Raw genomic sequence first — 16085 nt, 5'->3', positions numbered from 1 at the left:
ATGACCCTTAAGACACTTGGAAACAGTGTTTTTTAAAGATACGTTCATTTGTAGTCACAATATTACACTAACTCCTTTATGGATTTTCTTTTTTCTGTTGTTCAAATTACTAATATTTCAGTAACATTATAACCAAAGTCAGGTATCTAGTTCCATCATCAACTAAAACTCCCACTGCTATAAATGTGAGATAGTGTGAATGTAAACAGCTCCAATTAAGATGGCAGAAAAAGATATCAATAAAGGCCTGTCCATCAAGCAGAAGTGGAATAACCCTTCATTAGTATTTTGGGCTAAGCTGATGGAAGGTATCTAAAGGAAATCACTTTGTTGACTGAAAAGAAGGTTGGAACATTGTTTTGTTTTTGTTCTGGGTTATATTTCACTTAAATTTAACTGTAGGGTTATCAAATTGCTGTAAACTTTATTGTCTTAATGCAAACACAAATCACAATTACAATTGCTACAAATTCCTCAGTTCAAAATGTGAAACAAATATAGATTGATTTTCCCATCCTACACTCTTCATGGAGCAATTACTTGGGGGATGTTGACAATAATGACTGGTCATTTACCTGATGGCTTGTAGGTCTACATGAGATCTTATTTTAAAAAAATAACAATTCAAACTAGTCAACAGGTATATTAGATTTAAACTCTTTGCCTCTTTTGATACAACATTTTAAACATGTTTCTCTCTATTTCAATGTTATCAGCATTTCTATAACTGGCCTTTCACTTGTTATTCTCAGTTACAGGAAGTTCATCTTAATTATTAGCATTTTTCCTAACATAAATATGCAATTAAGAAGCTGGAACTTGACTTCTACCACTTACAGGCATGCTTCTCTCTACTCATACTGAGCCCCACGTAAAACCTGAACAGTATAGTTATTACATATTAGAACTTTGAGCACCCCTCCATAAAGTAAGGGCAGATGCTAGCAAAACTATGAGCCAAATCAGCATCAAGCCATCATAGTCATGGTGTGAGATGAGAATGTAACCGACATGTACCACCAAGAGACTTAATATTTATCCAAAGGATGCCTTACCTGCTTCACTCACTTTCCTGAGTGAAGCACAGAGTGTTTCTCATAACGTGTCTGTATCAGATCAACCTAGAAGACGCAGGATGGAAACCCATTACAGGGAGTGGAGAGATGACTCAACAGTTAGGAGAGCTTGGCGCTCTTGCAATGGACCACCATTCAATTCCTATCACCCATGCTCACAGTGGCCTGTAACTCCAGCCCTAGAGGGATCCTACGCCCTCTTCTGGCCTCCACAGGCACCTACACACACATGCATATACGCACACTCGGACACATATGTATATTCAAATAAAAATAAAAAATAAAGAAAACTCATTTTATCCTTACTGTATGTCGAACAATGAAGTAATATTCAGTAGAAATGCATTTGTGAAAGTTAATTATGAAATTTTTGATGGATCTCTATTTCTAACAGCATCAACAGTAAAATCCTTCCAATTACATAAGAAATGGGAAAGAAATTCTTAAAAATACAAGTAGTTATTAAAGGAAAAAGGCGAGTTATTACACCAGGGGATTCTGAAGGCAGGGGTTAACTAGCTGAATTCAGTCACACTGAAGGTTAACTCTAATTCACACTACTTTAGGTCACTCCATGTTGAGATCATGAATACACGTGGAAACAGCCCCGATTCACCTGGGTGGAGATAGGAAATGAACAGCCCAAGAGCAAACCTAGAAGACTATACTAACTAGCGAGTTATGAGGACTCACAGCTACTCTGAATAGGACAAAAATTTGACAACAAATCTTGAAGTCTCAAATAAGATCAAGACACTGAGACAAAGATCTTTCTCAGCAAGATAGAGTATGAAACACGCCGGCTTCCCACAGTCTTCCAGATGGCTGCTTTCTTGCTTGTTCGTCCTTCAGATAACTGCTGCATGCTGGTGACCCCCAAATCTTTATCTGCAGGGATGACCTCACTCAGCCTCAGACTACAGTCTAACTTCTGGTCATTTTCCTTCAGATGTGTCAAACAAAGGAATCTCACGCCACACACTGCTTCCTGCCTGGATGAGCTCCATCTCTTAGGATCCATCTCTGCTTAAATCATCATCTCATTAGCCAGAGACTAATCCAAACTCTTCCCGCCTGTCCCCTCCGCTCACGGCATCTGGTCCATCAACCTGCCCAGTGCTCCTCTGTTACAAGCCCTCTTTTCATCATTGCTGCCTCAGTTTACACACCTCACCTCTGGCCTCATCCTAGCTCATCCTAGTTCTCAAGGCTCCTAGCCACTTACTCCTTTTGGCCACCAGACTCAGCTTCCTCAATGCACACCTAAAGACATCATCTTCCCTGAAAAACCTTCAATGCTTCTCCACTTCCTACAGGATAAAAGATGAAGAACACTCCAATGCTTTATAGTTTAACACTTTCCTTTCCACACAGCCTCCCCTTTCTTCCCAAGCCCCCTGTATGCCAGCTACGTCTACTGGTATCCAGGGACAGCCGTTGCACTCTGCCCTAGAAAACCAGCAGCAGGGCAGTGGCTATGGCTTCTTTGTTCCTTGGCCACCTCTGTGGAATCAAAAGAAAAGCACTCTTCCTACGTGGATCACATGTCCCACATATTAGGAACACCAATCCTGATGTCCTAAGGCATTCTCCAACACATCTGGCAACTGTAATTATTGTATTTGTAAGTTATCTGCATGGTTATTCAGGAATATGGTCTCCAAAACAAAACTTCATCAGACTGAACATAGCAAAGCACCCCAGGCCCCACCTATAAATAACATGCTAAGAAAACTGACACCATAAGATGCTCCTGGGGATGAGTCCACTGTCCTTTGGATGACTACACAGCCCTGACTTCTTTATCACAACACCCACATTCCAAGAAAGATATGCAGATGAAATGTAGAAAGCAGCAGCAATTCAGACGCCAGGAGAAGGAAGAAAAGCTGTTTATTGCGCATCTGTCTGAGCCTAGACAGACCTCAGACACTTAGTGTAGAGTAGGCATCTCTCCTAAGCTCTCCGCTTACTAAGTAGCTAGCTAGCATCATCAAACAGCCTGGGGCAGGAATCAAGACTAAAACAAAAACAAATATGCCACTGACATAGAAAGCCTACTTAGAAAAGGACTAGTTGACACTTTTTTTATTAAATTTATTTTTATTTCCTTTATGTGTACTATATGTTACATCATTTCTCCCTCCCTCCATCCCTTCTGTGGGCCCCCACTCCCTCCTCAAATGCTTTTCTGTATTACTGCTACATATATAAATGAATAAATATATAACTATAACCTGCTGAGTTCATTTAGTGTTGCTCAGATGTACCTGTTTTACCAATCGCGTTTGTGTTGTGACATCACATGGTCTACAATCAAATCTCTTCTATTTCCCTGCCTGTCCCCTTCAATCTTGCCTACATCATCATCTGCCCACACTCAAGACATCTCACACATTCTCCCAGCAATGGAGATGATACCAAGGAATTCACAGATGCCTCTAAGTTCCCTGGGAGTCAAAACACACTGTTTTGGGGCTAAGGAGATGGTTCCCTGAGTAAAGCATATATCCCTAAAGTATCCCTAAAACTCATGGAAATCCAGGCACAGCCGCACGTGTCTGTAATCTCAGTGTTCCCACAGAGACAAAATGTGGACACAGGAGAATCTCAGAAGCTCCAGAGCCAACTAGCTTGGTGTATGTAGCAACAAACCAGAGACCCTGTATCATAGTGGAAGACTATGAACAATATCCAAGGCTGTTCTCCAGCCCACATGTAAACCATGGCATAGGCATTCCCACACTTACATCAACACACATACACAGATTAAAAAAAAATAGGTTGGTCCATCTTCCTGCCCTTTCCATATTGAATCCAAAAAGAACTCAGCAAATGACTTCCATTTGGAAGAACTTGTAAGAATTATTCAACTCTACAATGACGCTTTTTTGAAAGGGTGGCCCATGTACACTACCAAAATCAAGACTTTAGGAGGTCGCTTTCTTTGAAGGGCATGCCCTCCCAGCAAATACCCTCACAGATGCACCAAGTGTGACTTTGCGGGGACTGCTGAGACACAGTCTGTTACAACTGGCATCAGTTGCCACAAGCAAGCTCTGAGAACCTGACCCTGGCAAAGCACATTTTACACTCCAGTGCTGCTCATCCGGGTGATACCAAGTGGGGAGGCGGGGCAGGGGGGCTGGAGGGCAGGGGAAAGTGTTGGGGGTGAAGGGGAGGCAGAGAAGAAAGTCCTGGAGCAGGATGCCAGGCGCTGCCCCCAAAGACACCATGCTGCAGCAGCTACCTCACCCACACAGACAGACCAAACCCACGAAAGCAAGTTTGCAAGCTGCTGCTGAGAATCCATCCCATAAAAAGCAGTTCTATTTCTAACCTCCCGCACCATGGAAAAATACAAACGACACCAAGCAACCTAGAATCTCTAAAAGTCTTATTTTTATACTCTTTCCCCCACACCCACACCCTAACCTCCCCCACAGAAAAAAATGTTAGGTGGAAAATTTGCTAGCTTTTTTTAGAAGTTTGACAATACTGTGATCAACTGACGAGGCTGCAGGCACACTTGAATTGAGAGGAATCTGTTAACGGCATTTTTCTGTTACAATTGTGCGTGTCTGCTTGGTGAAGGAACATATCATTTGGTAACAGAAGGGCAGAGGGCTGAAGCGACAGGTCTTGCCTTGCAAGCATGAAGACATCAATTCAATCCCCAGAATCACGTAAAATAATTTTAAAAAAATGTAAAGGTGTGCAGGGTGGCATGGACTTGTAATCCCTGGGACTTATTGGCTGGCCAGCCTCTCCCACTTGGCAAGTTCCAGACCAGTGAGAGACCATGTCTCAAAAGAAAAGGTGGATAGTGCCTGAAGAATGACATTCAAAGTTGCCCTTTGGCGTGCGCGCGCACGCACACGCGCGCGCGCACACACACACACACACACACACACACACACACACACACACACAAATAAAATAATGGATGGCAAAATGAAACAGGGAAATTTCCCCCAAGGTCTCAGGCCACAGGCTAGTGATACATTTCTGAAAGTGGTTTTTCTTCCTTCTAGCCTTGCTCTTTTCATGGCTCACATTTCCAAGTCTAAACTACAGATACAGGCGTCTAGTGTTCCTGACACCTGCACCGTGTCTCTGCTTCTCTTAATGTCACTCTTAACCCAAAGTTGGAAAATGGGGAGGGGGAGGGGGCGGGGATTTGCTAGGGCTCTCCCATTCCATTTCTCAGGCACAGCACAGAGGTAGCTATAGGGATGGACAGGCAAAAAGGCGGGGCTTCTAGACAAAGGGCGATCCTGAATGAAGCCCTGAAAGAATTCAGGAGTCCTCTGAGAAGCCAGCAAGACAGGGAAGGGATCTCCCAGGCCTCCTACTCCTGGTACCTCTGCTGTCACCTCCCAAATCACCGACTTGGAAGGACCCATCACTACCCAGCTTCACATGCACACAGGACATCTCTCTGCAGCCTCCACATGAGTCTAAGTTCAAGGCCAAGTTTATTCCTTCAAGTGGAGGTACCTCGGGCTCTCGCTTACATCACAGCCCTAAATGCTCTTCTACGGTCACATTCCCACAGTTCAATCTGTTTCCTCGTACACTACAAAGGATCATCTCGTACAGAAACACTCCTCCCGGTACTGCTGGCCTTTGATCTTAGCTTGATTTTTTTTTTTTCTTTTAACACAATCATAGGAAGGTCGGGCCAGAGAAGCATGGCTGAATAGGGTTATTGGTTAATTGCTGAGTGTTTCTCAAAGTGGCTCCCTGTCCTCACCACTGAGCAACGAGTCTTAATTAATGATTTCTTCACCTACATATCAGCAGCCCTGCGCTTCACCCATTTCATAACACCTGGCTCTAGCAAAATGCCTCATGCAGTGATTTAGGAAACCTGCTCGGTCCTGAAGGAAGACAGCAGCACCTCTGCTTCCTGCCAATCCCCACATAGGATCCATGACTGACAGCTGGCTAATAGCCTAATGGAAAATAACTGACATTTTGCTGAGCATTTAATATATACATATATTATACATTTTATATATATATATATATATTAAATGCCGAAATATATATTAGGCATTTCAAAGATAATTCTGTAAGATAAATCTCCCGTCAGAAGGTAAGAAAAGCTGAGATTCAGAGTGACAACTTATTCGGGTGAAAAAAATGAATAGAACTGGCAAGGTTAAAACTCAAGCCAAAGTCTGCATCTTGCCAATGCTATGTGACCAAGGGGCATGCATGTGCCTTTGGAGTCTTCGAGACCCTTGAATTTTTAAAATACTTAACAACTGAAACATAGAGACTCAAACTCATTTTCAAAGCCAAGTCCCAATAAATCCACTACACCCAAAGACAGAAATGGTACAGTTAAGACAAAACTCTTAGCCTCCTGGGGCCCTCCCAGAAACACAGAGCAGGGACAGAGAATGACACCTGTCCAGAGCGCTCACCCCTTAGGAATGTCTCACAGTCCAGCTGTGAGCTGTTTAAGGCACAAAGCTTTATGAGTAACGGAGCAAATATAAATTCCAAGCCAGCCAGCCATAAGAACCTATTTTAAAGGTGTGACGGTCCCAACAGCACCTCAGAAACAGACGCCTGAGCTTGAGAGTATCTGGGGAGCTGACACAACAGGCACTTGTGTGGCCAGGGAGAGCAGTTCTTCAGCTGCACCCATTAACAGGGAGGAACCAAGTTTTGCATTTAACCTAAAAGCCACATACAGTACTGCAGTCAAGAGAAGGTTCTCCATTACCAATTTGAAAGTTGCTTAAAATAGTTGACAGAATGAGGTAATCCCATATAAGGAGAGAAATCGGATACTTATGTAATTTTCAAGAATTATTGCTACTTTTACCAAAATTTTGTAAATCAAATTTCACAGTCCTTTGGAGGCATAATTCAGTGTGGTATGTTCACTTAACTTAGAAAACTCCTTGAAGACAATTTTGGGCTTGGGTGGGTGAATTTAAGGAGATTGCATGTGGACGTCAAGTGCACTCACACTTCCACAGGCCTTGGTAGAGGATTTTCTCCTTCTTTAAGCTGGTAACAAGTGTGCCAAATCACAGAAGGAAAATCACCAACATTAAGTCAGCAGAACCAAGGGATCCTCCAGTGCCATGCTGTTCCATCCAGTTAACAGAGAGATCACGCAAACAAACATCTCCCAAGCACAAACATCCATGAGACGCACAAGGCATTCCTATGAACACCTGCCATCTACCCTGAGAGAGTCGGTCAAAAGGGCTCCATGAGCCGGGCGGTGGTGGCGCACGCCTTTAACCCCAGCACTCGGGAGGCAGAGGCCGGCGGATCTCTGTGAGTTCGAGGCCAGCCTGGGCTACCAAGTGAGTTCCAGGAAAGGCGCAAAGCTACACAGAGAAACCCTGTCTCAAAAAACCAAAAAAAAAAAAAAAAGGGCTCCATGAGTGTAGACTTCTGGTAGGGAAATTCACTCAGAAAAGAACTATGTACAAACTGAACTAAACTCAGCCATATGGAGAGGCACTGGACCCACACTGATGTAAAACACAGGCTGCTGTATAACACCTGATGTTTACCACCATGGGTTGGGGGCCGGCATGGGGAGGGGGGGATGGGACTCTAAACTGAAAAGTCTGTTTAAATTGAGGGATTTGTGTACATGAGTGAAAAAGCACCCACAATCCTTCCTGGTGCTCCAAATCAGGAGCCTCAGTGAATCCCAATCATACATTTTCTTTTAAAGCCCAGATAATGTGTACTCTGAGACCCTCCAAGGAGATCCTCAATTAATGTCATTTGACAAAAGTTTTATTGTATTGGTTTGATGTACAACAAATACTATTCTAGACCAGGCACACAAACAGGCAATAGAGAAGGAGCATGGAATAGAAGAGATCAGGGTCTGTCCCGGCCCAAAGAACACTAGTGTGGGATTTGTTATAAGCAATGAAACATAACTTTTGGTAAATTAAAAAGAAAACACTTTGAAACTGTGTAGAACTTTATGGAACATCTTACCTTTCTGAAAATTATCAAACGTTTTCATTTGATGCCAGGAAACATCCAATGAAGCCTATCACCTAGGCAGGATCCGAATCAATCAAATCACTTTTAAGAGTCAGCATCACAGAGGTAAAGGGGCATCCTTGGGGGAAGAGCAAGGAGCGAACTGGAGCCTTGTGCTTCTAGCACCTTCTTTGACTGACTCCACCAGGGCTGGCCCTGAATCTAACTTTAGACTAAAGATGTCAGAGTTACCAAAAACACGGAGTTATCATCTAAACGGTAGTTACAATCTAAACATTTTACCTCCGTGTACCCCAAGTTTCCAAGTACAGTGGCACACAAACAAAAAACAAAAGCAACCTAAGAGCAGCCAACCACCTCCGACTGACCAGTCCATCACAAACTCTGCCTCAGACACATCAAAGTGAATCTTACACTCTGCTCACCTTTGCACTACACAGAACCTGAGGTCAGGTCTTAAAAAGAGTCTAACCAGAGAGTGGGGCCTGGTGCTGCCACATTGAGCCTGAAGGGCCAAAAGAAATACAAAGAATTTCAGCGAGTGGATTCTTGATTTCTCCTCGTTCAACTTACCCTAACCCAAGTCCCCAAAATTATTTGAGAGCCGTCACACTAAAAGGCACAAATATCAAAATAAATAACATGAAAATACAAGCATAAACATTAAGTATTACAGGGGAAAAGAGAATCAGAGCCAAAAATCTGGAGTGAAGGATGGGACTAAATTGAGGTCTTTTCTAGGAGCCCCTGGGGACAAGTTCTCATCTTTACATCAAAAGACACACATTGTCCCTCCAAAGACGGAAACCTTTTCTTCAATGAGAAGTCTCTCTCTCTCTCTCTCTCTCTCTCTCTCTCTCTCTCTCTCTCTCTCTCTCTAATAAGGAAGGTCTTCCCTTATAACCTAGGGCTAGCCTCAGATTCAAGGAAATCCTCCTGTTTTAGCCTTCCATGTAGCCTCCTGAAAAGACCACCTTTCTTTCTTAACAATACAATTACCTGAAGATAACTCAAGGCACCTAATCTTCAACAGTAAAAGGAGGCAAGTCCACGTGCACCTCATTCCTTCTTGGTAATACAGATCTAATTCTGTGTAGTAGCGAAACTCTAGCTAGGAAGATAATGTCTGTGACTGTATCCACAAGTCTGTTTTTCTGTGTCCTCCACCCTGATAGTGAAGCATGGCTAGTGTTCCAGGTGTTTTCTGGTTCCCACTACCTATCACCAACACCCTTATCCCAACTTGTGAACACACTCATGTGTGTCATCCAGTCTAGAAGCATCACTGTGTCTCCTTCAGTGACCGCCTCCTGAAGCAATTTCAGGGAAAGCGCTGCATCTTCTGAAATGGGTACTTCTCAGCACCCAGCCTGCCAGCACGTAGAATACATTCTGTCCAAGGTAGAGGACAGAATGTGTCATCTCTGTGTGCCGCCGTGCACTCTCCAAGAGCCTTGTCCCTCAAATCATGTCCCTACCATATGTCACTCCCCAATACTCAACCAATGCAAAGGTATGCAGATAAAAAGGGACTGATAAAGAACCCTGTGAGATTCCTGTGGAGGTCTACCCCAAACACATGAGCCAAACACCTCCCGGTTTTTATTCATCCCCTTCCTGTTGATATTGGGACCTACAGAATCTAGAACAGGATACCAAGCATTTCACCTTATCTCCTTATATAAGACTCCTAAACTGTAACGCAGGAGTGAGAGGCTGTCTTGCTAGCTTGGAAGGAAAAGGCTGCCAAAAAGGGACTGAGGACACATGGCCAGACTTGAGGGGGCCTCTGGGACCCGAGAGTGGTCCTCGCTGACAGCAAACAAGGGAACGGGGCCGTCAGTCCTACAGTCACGAGAAATTTTATCCTGTCAACCACATGAACAGGCTGGGAAGGAGATTCTTCCCCATGCAGAGCATGGTCTATCAACAACCTTAACTTCAGCCCTGACGAGAGCTGAGCACAGTGAGCTGAGCAGAGCACCAGACAGACCACCAGACAAGACAGCAGGCTTAGCCACAGAAAGTGAGAAAATCAGCAAGTGTGCTGGTTTAAAACACCAAGTTTACAAAAAAACAAAAACAAAAAAGAACCTGTTATTCAGAAATATAAAACTAATACATGTAATAATATATACATATAAAATACGTACTTATATATTAAATGCATATTAACTGCCTCATCCATCAGCTGTGAATAATTTTTCTCACACAGCTATGACACCCCACAGGAAAGAACTACATTGCCAGTACCCTGAACTCACAGGAGGGCTTTAAGTTATTTTTTGCATGTGTGGCTGTGTGAGTGTATTGTGGATGGGTATTTGCATATTGGAGCCAGAGGACAACCTTGGGTGTCATACTCAGAAAGGCATCTGCCTTCTTTGAGACAGGTACTCTCATTGGCCTGAAAATCAGTAATTAAGCCAGCCTGGCCAGCCAGAGGGCCTTGAGGATCCTCTTGTCTCTGCCTCCCCAGCACTGAAATTTTAAGCAGCCACCATTTTTATGTGGATTCTGGAGATCAAACTCCAGTCAGTCTTCATGCTTGGAGGGCAAACACTTTACATACTTAGCCATCCCTCGGGGTTAGTTTTTAATTTCAACAATTATAATTAGTCCATTTCCACATAACACAATAAGATCGTAGCAACTGAATGAGTTCAGCCCTTCAAAGTTCAAAGACGCGAATTTAATTTCAAAATAGGTTGAAAGATATTTAGCCTCACAGTGTCACCTGTAAACTTGAGTCGGTGCTTAGAAATGTCTCTCAGAGAGTGGGGAGATTAAAGTGTAGAGAAAAGGAGTAGAGACTTGGAGGGAGCTGGACTTGATCTAGGGTAGGGTGCCCGCATGCAAATAAAACACAGAAGAGGTGGAAGAAACAGTGAAGGTGCCACTGCTGACCCAAGGTGAGGTGCTCAAGGGCACACGGAGGCTCAGAAATACAGCAGGACTGTGGGAGCAGAGAGTAGGATACCCAGGTACAGAGCAACCCGTAACGCAAAGCAGAGGTCAGAAGTGACCCAGACTTGACCCTGGGGTAGCTGCCCAGGTATGTGGGAACCTGCAATACACATCAGTAGCTGCGAGAATAGGCAGCTAGCAGACTTGACCCAGGGTAGGGCATTGACTTAGTACTCTCTGAACATTGCAGCTGCCTCCATGCAAAGAAGTAACTTGGGAAGAAAAAAGAAGGGAGGGAGGATGGGAAGTAGAAAAAAAGGAAGGAAAGAAAAACTCACACAATCAACTAACTTCTGATGCAAAAGTCTCAGTGCAGAAACATAAACAACACACAGAAAAAAAGACAACATCTCTCTTCCAAACATTACCAACTCCATAGTAATGATCCCCAATGAGAGCGGCATAGAAGAACTCCCAGACAAAGAATTCAAAGGAATGGATTATAAATAGGTTCAAACAACTCAGAGACATGCATGTACTCCAAGAGCACAAAAACAAACAGCTGAATCAAATAAAGAAGTCAATTCAAAACATGAAAATAGAATTCAGTAAAAAGAGGAAAAATTTCTAAAGCAAAGACAAAACAAAATGATGATGGAAACAAAAGCCTCCAGCCGTCGAATATAAAGCTCAGTGGACAGCCTCCCCAGCAGAACTGATTGATCATGTGGAGGATAAAATGTTAGGGCTTAAAAGCAAGGTAAAATAATTAGACCATTAGCTCAAGGTCAATGATAAATTTTTAAATGTATTCATGAACAGAACACGAGAGGGCTTTGGGGCACCATGAAAACACCTCATCTATGGATTCTGGACATGTAAGGAGAAGACTTGTTCCAAAGGCAAAGCAAGTGTTTTCAATAAAAACATAGAAGAAAATTTCCCAAATATAGAGAAAGATCTAGGTACAATAAACATAACAGAATACCAAATAAAAAAAAACCACAAAAGAAACTCTCCATGTCATATTATAATTAAGCCACTTAAAACCTAGAATAAAGGTTATTGAAAAATCACACAAGAGAGGGGCAAAGTCACATATAAAGGCAGACCAATCCAACCAACAGCTAATTACTGGGTAGAAATTTTAAACCAGAAGAGCAGTTACCAACCCAGATTGATATATAATAAAACTATCATGATTGAAGGAGAAATAAAAACTTTCCATGACAAAAATAAACTAAAGGAGTTAATGAGCACTAATCCAGCTCCACAGACATATTGAAAGGACTTGGGACTAGAGAGAAGAATAAACATACCCAAAGGCCACAGAGAGAAAATATCAGGACGACTGGTGAAAAAAAGTTTAAGAAAGCACCCAGAGGGGCTGGAGAGATGGCTCAGAGGTTAAGAGCACTGTCTGCTCTTCCAGAGGTCCTGAGTTCAATTCGCAGCACCCACATGGTGGCTCACAACCATCTGTAATGAGATCTGGTGCCCTCTTCTGGCCTGCAGGTAGAACACTGTATATATAAAATAAATAAATAAATCTTAAAAAAAAAAAAAAGAAAGAAAGAAAGCACTCAGAAAGTAACAAACTGACAAGTGTAGCTAGAGTTTTCCTGCCTGGCCCACAGTCAGGGCAAATCTCTCTCACCTGCCAGTCCCACAGCCGTCAGACCCGACCAAGTAAACACAGAGACTTATATTGGTTACAAACTGTATGGCCGTGGCAGGCTTCTTGCTAACTGTTCTTACAGCTTAAATTAATACATTTCCATTAATCTATACCTTGCCACATGGCTCATGGCTTACCGGTATCTTCACATGCTGTTTCTCATCATGGCGGCTGGCAGTGTCTCTCTGACTCAGCCTTCCACTTCCCAGCTTTATTCTCCTCCTTGTCCCACCTACACTTCCTGCCTAGCCAATGGCCAATCAGTGTTTTAATTATTGACTAATCAGCAACACATTTGACATACAGAACATCCCACAGCAGACAAGAATTAAATCTTATCTTTCAATAATCACTCTGGATATTAATGGTCTCAATTCCCCCAACAAAGAGATCTAGACTAACAGAATGGTTTAGAAATAGGATTCATCCTTTTACTGCCTCGAAGAAGCACTGCTTACCATCAAAGACAGACACAACCTGAGGGTCAAGGTTCAGAATCCAAGCAAACGGAACTAGGAAATGAGCGTGGACGGCCATTGTCATATCTGACAAAATGGACTGCAAGTCCAAATTAGTCAGAATAGACAAAGAAGAGCACTCCATGCTCTCCGAGGGAATAATCCATCAAGGGGATATTAAAGTTCTAAACATGTCTACCTCAAAACACAGGTACATTCAACTTCATAAAGTAAATACTACCAGATGTGAAGTCACAGATTAACCCCAGCACAGTACCAGTGAGTGACTTCAACATGCCCTTCTCACCAACAGACAAGAAAGTCATACCAAGAAAGAGAGAGAGAGAAGCACTGAAGTTAAGCAACATCAGAAGTCAAACGTACCTAACACATATCTACAGAACATTTCACTAAAACACTAAAGAATTCGCAATTTCTCAGCAGCACACGGGACTTTCTCCAAAACAGATCACATACTGGGACACAAGGCAAGGCTCGGCAACATAGGAACATGGAAATAACATCTTGTGCTCTTTCTGACCACAATGGAGTAAAGCTAGATATCAACAGCAAGGAAACGACAGAAACCACACAAACGTGCAGAGATTAAACAATGCACTGGTGAATGATAACCAAGTCACTGAAGAAATCAAGACGGAAGTTTAAAAAAATGCCTTCAATTGGATGAAAATGAAACAATAAAGGCAATTCTCAGAGGAAGGTTCATAGCACTGTCTACATCCAAAAATCAGGAAACTCAGATAGCGAACTTTATGATACAAGAACAAAGCTAAACCTAAACCAGAATCAACGGATGAGAGAAAATCATTAAGATCACAGCAGAAATTAATGAAACAGAAATAAAAATACCAAAAAATAAATAAACAGTTGTTTCTTTGAAAAGATGAAAAAGACTGGCAAGTCCTTAGGCAAATTTACCAAAAGAAAGAGATGTAGGATCCTAATAAAATGAAACGTGTTAAGGCGGACGTTATGATGCCCATGGAATTCATGAAAAACACAAACATAAAAATCTTAAAGATCTATGTTCCACTAAATTGGAAAAACCTACAAGTAATGGGTGTTTCTAGAAATATATGACCCACCAAAGTAACCCAAACTCGAAATAAATAACTTACACAGATCTATAACCAACAATGAGATTGAAGCAGCTAATAAATTTTCCCAATTGAAAAAAGAAATGTATGGACCAAATGAACTCCCTACAGAATTCTCTCAGACCTTCAGAAAATGGCACTGATACTCCTTAAATTAGCCTACAAAATAGAATGGGAAAGGCAGCTTAAACTCTTAACAGAGCTAGTATTACTCTGACAGCAAAACTAGATAAAGATACCACACAAAAAAAATACAAAATTACAGCTCAACCTCCTGATGAACGCAGATTAAAATTCACAATAAGATACTTTTGAGCAGAATTCAAGGTTACACCAAAAAGATCACTCATCATAGTCAGGGCTGGCTTCATTTCAGAAATGCAGGGACGGTTCCATATACGTGTATCAATAAATGTGATTCGTCACATCACTGGACTCAAAGTCAGATCGCCTCAATCCTTTGACAAAATCCAACTTCCCTTCATGATAAAAGGATGGGAGGATCACATTGTAAGAATAAAGGCTATATATGACCAATTTATAAACAACACCGTGCTAAGTGGGGGGAGGGGCTCAAAACATCCCGCTAACCCAAGGGTGTCCACTCTCCTTACTTCTACTTTAATACAGTCCTTGACATCTTAGCTTGAGCAGTAAGACAAAAGGAAGGAAGTAAAGAGGGTACAGAGAGGAAAAGCAGTATCTCTATCTGCAGACTATAGGACTCTAGGCATGCAGAAGGACTCCACCAGGAAACTCCTGCCACTGATAAACACATTCAGCAAAGTAACAGGATACAAAATTAATACACACAAGTCAGTGACCATTCTATACACCAACAACAAACAGACTGAAAAAGAACTCGGGGAAACACCCTGTTCACAATAGCCACCAAAGGAATAAAATAACCTGGAAATAAACCTAACCAAGGAGCCAAAAGACCTCTCCAGTGAAAACTTGAAGACGCTGAAGAAAGAAACTGAGAAAGACAATGGAGGATGGCAGATCACCCATGTTCAAGGATCCGAAGAATGAATACTGTGAAGACGACCATCCTACCAGAAGCAATCTACAAATTCTATGCATCTCAGTGAAAGTTCTGGGGACATTCTTCACAGATAGAAGGGGAAACAAAGGTCTTGAAATTCACACAGAAGCACAAAAGACTATAGCTAAAGCAATCCTGAGCAAAGCCAATACCGCAGGAGATCCGACCAGACCTGATTTCAACTTACACTTCAGAGTCACAGTAACAAAGAGAGCAGGAGACTGGCCCAAAACAGATGCACAGATCAATGGAATAGGATAGAGGGCTCAGAAATGCCAAAGCACACCCTAGAGAAAAGACACCATCCTCAACAAGTGGCGTCTTGATACTGGATTATCAACATGAAGAAGGAAACTCAATTCTTATCTCTCACCCTGCACAAAACTCAGCTCCCACCAAGTCAAGGACATCAACGTCCGACATGATACTTTGAAACTGCTAGAGGAAAAAGTAGGGAGTGTGCTTCTATACACAGGCACAGCAAGGACTCTCTGAACAAAATGGTTTTAGGAATTCCTAGTCTTCAGTTGTGTAGCCACTGACATGTTTACTCATGTTCCAGGGGACAGCTTCACACCCATTCCCAAGCATGTGGCCCTAGTTACATCCAGTAGGTCACAAAGCAAAAACAAAACAAAAAAAACTTGGAACGGGAAGCGGGTGCTCAATGGGAGATATGGGGTTCAGTGGACGCTGGAGGGAGATAAGAGAGGGTATATGTGTGACCAGAATATTCTATATGTACATATGAAATTATCAAAGAATAAATAAATAAAAGAAAAAAGAAATGTATCCCAGTAG

The 16085-nt window shown here is 42.4% G+C and overlaps 1 protein-coding gene across 6 annotated transcripts in view; it reads right to left on the bottom strand.

The window, feature by feature from the left end:
* The window catches only part of Ldlrad4 (low density lipoprotein receptor class A domain containing 4), a 367454-nt gene that overhangs the window by 291119 nt on the left and 60250 nt on the right, over positions 1-16085 (bottom strand). The gene's annotated exons all lie outside the window — the stretch shown is intronic.

This window comes from Peromyscus californicus, unplaced genomic scaffold, assembly GCF_007827085.1.
Source record: "Peromyscus californicus insignis strain IS unplaced genomic scaffold, ASM782708v3 Scaffold_17__1_contigs__length_78620276, whole genome shotgun sequence".
Classification (NCBI taxonomy): Eukaryota; Metazoa; Chordata; class Mammalia; order Rodentia; family Cricetidae; genus Peromyscus; species Peromyscus californicus.
Note: the sequence above shows the minus strand (reverse complement) of the source record. Positions and strands in the feature narration are given on the sequence as shown.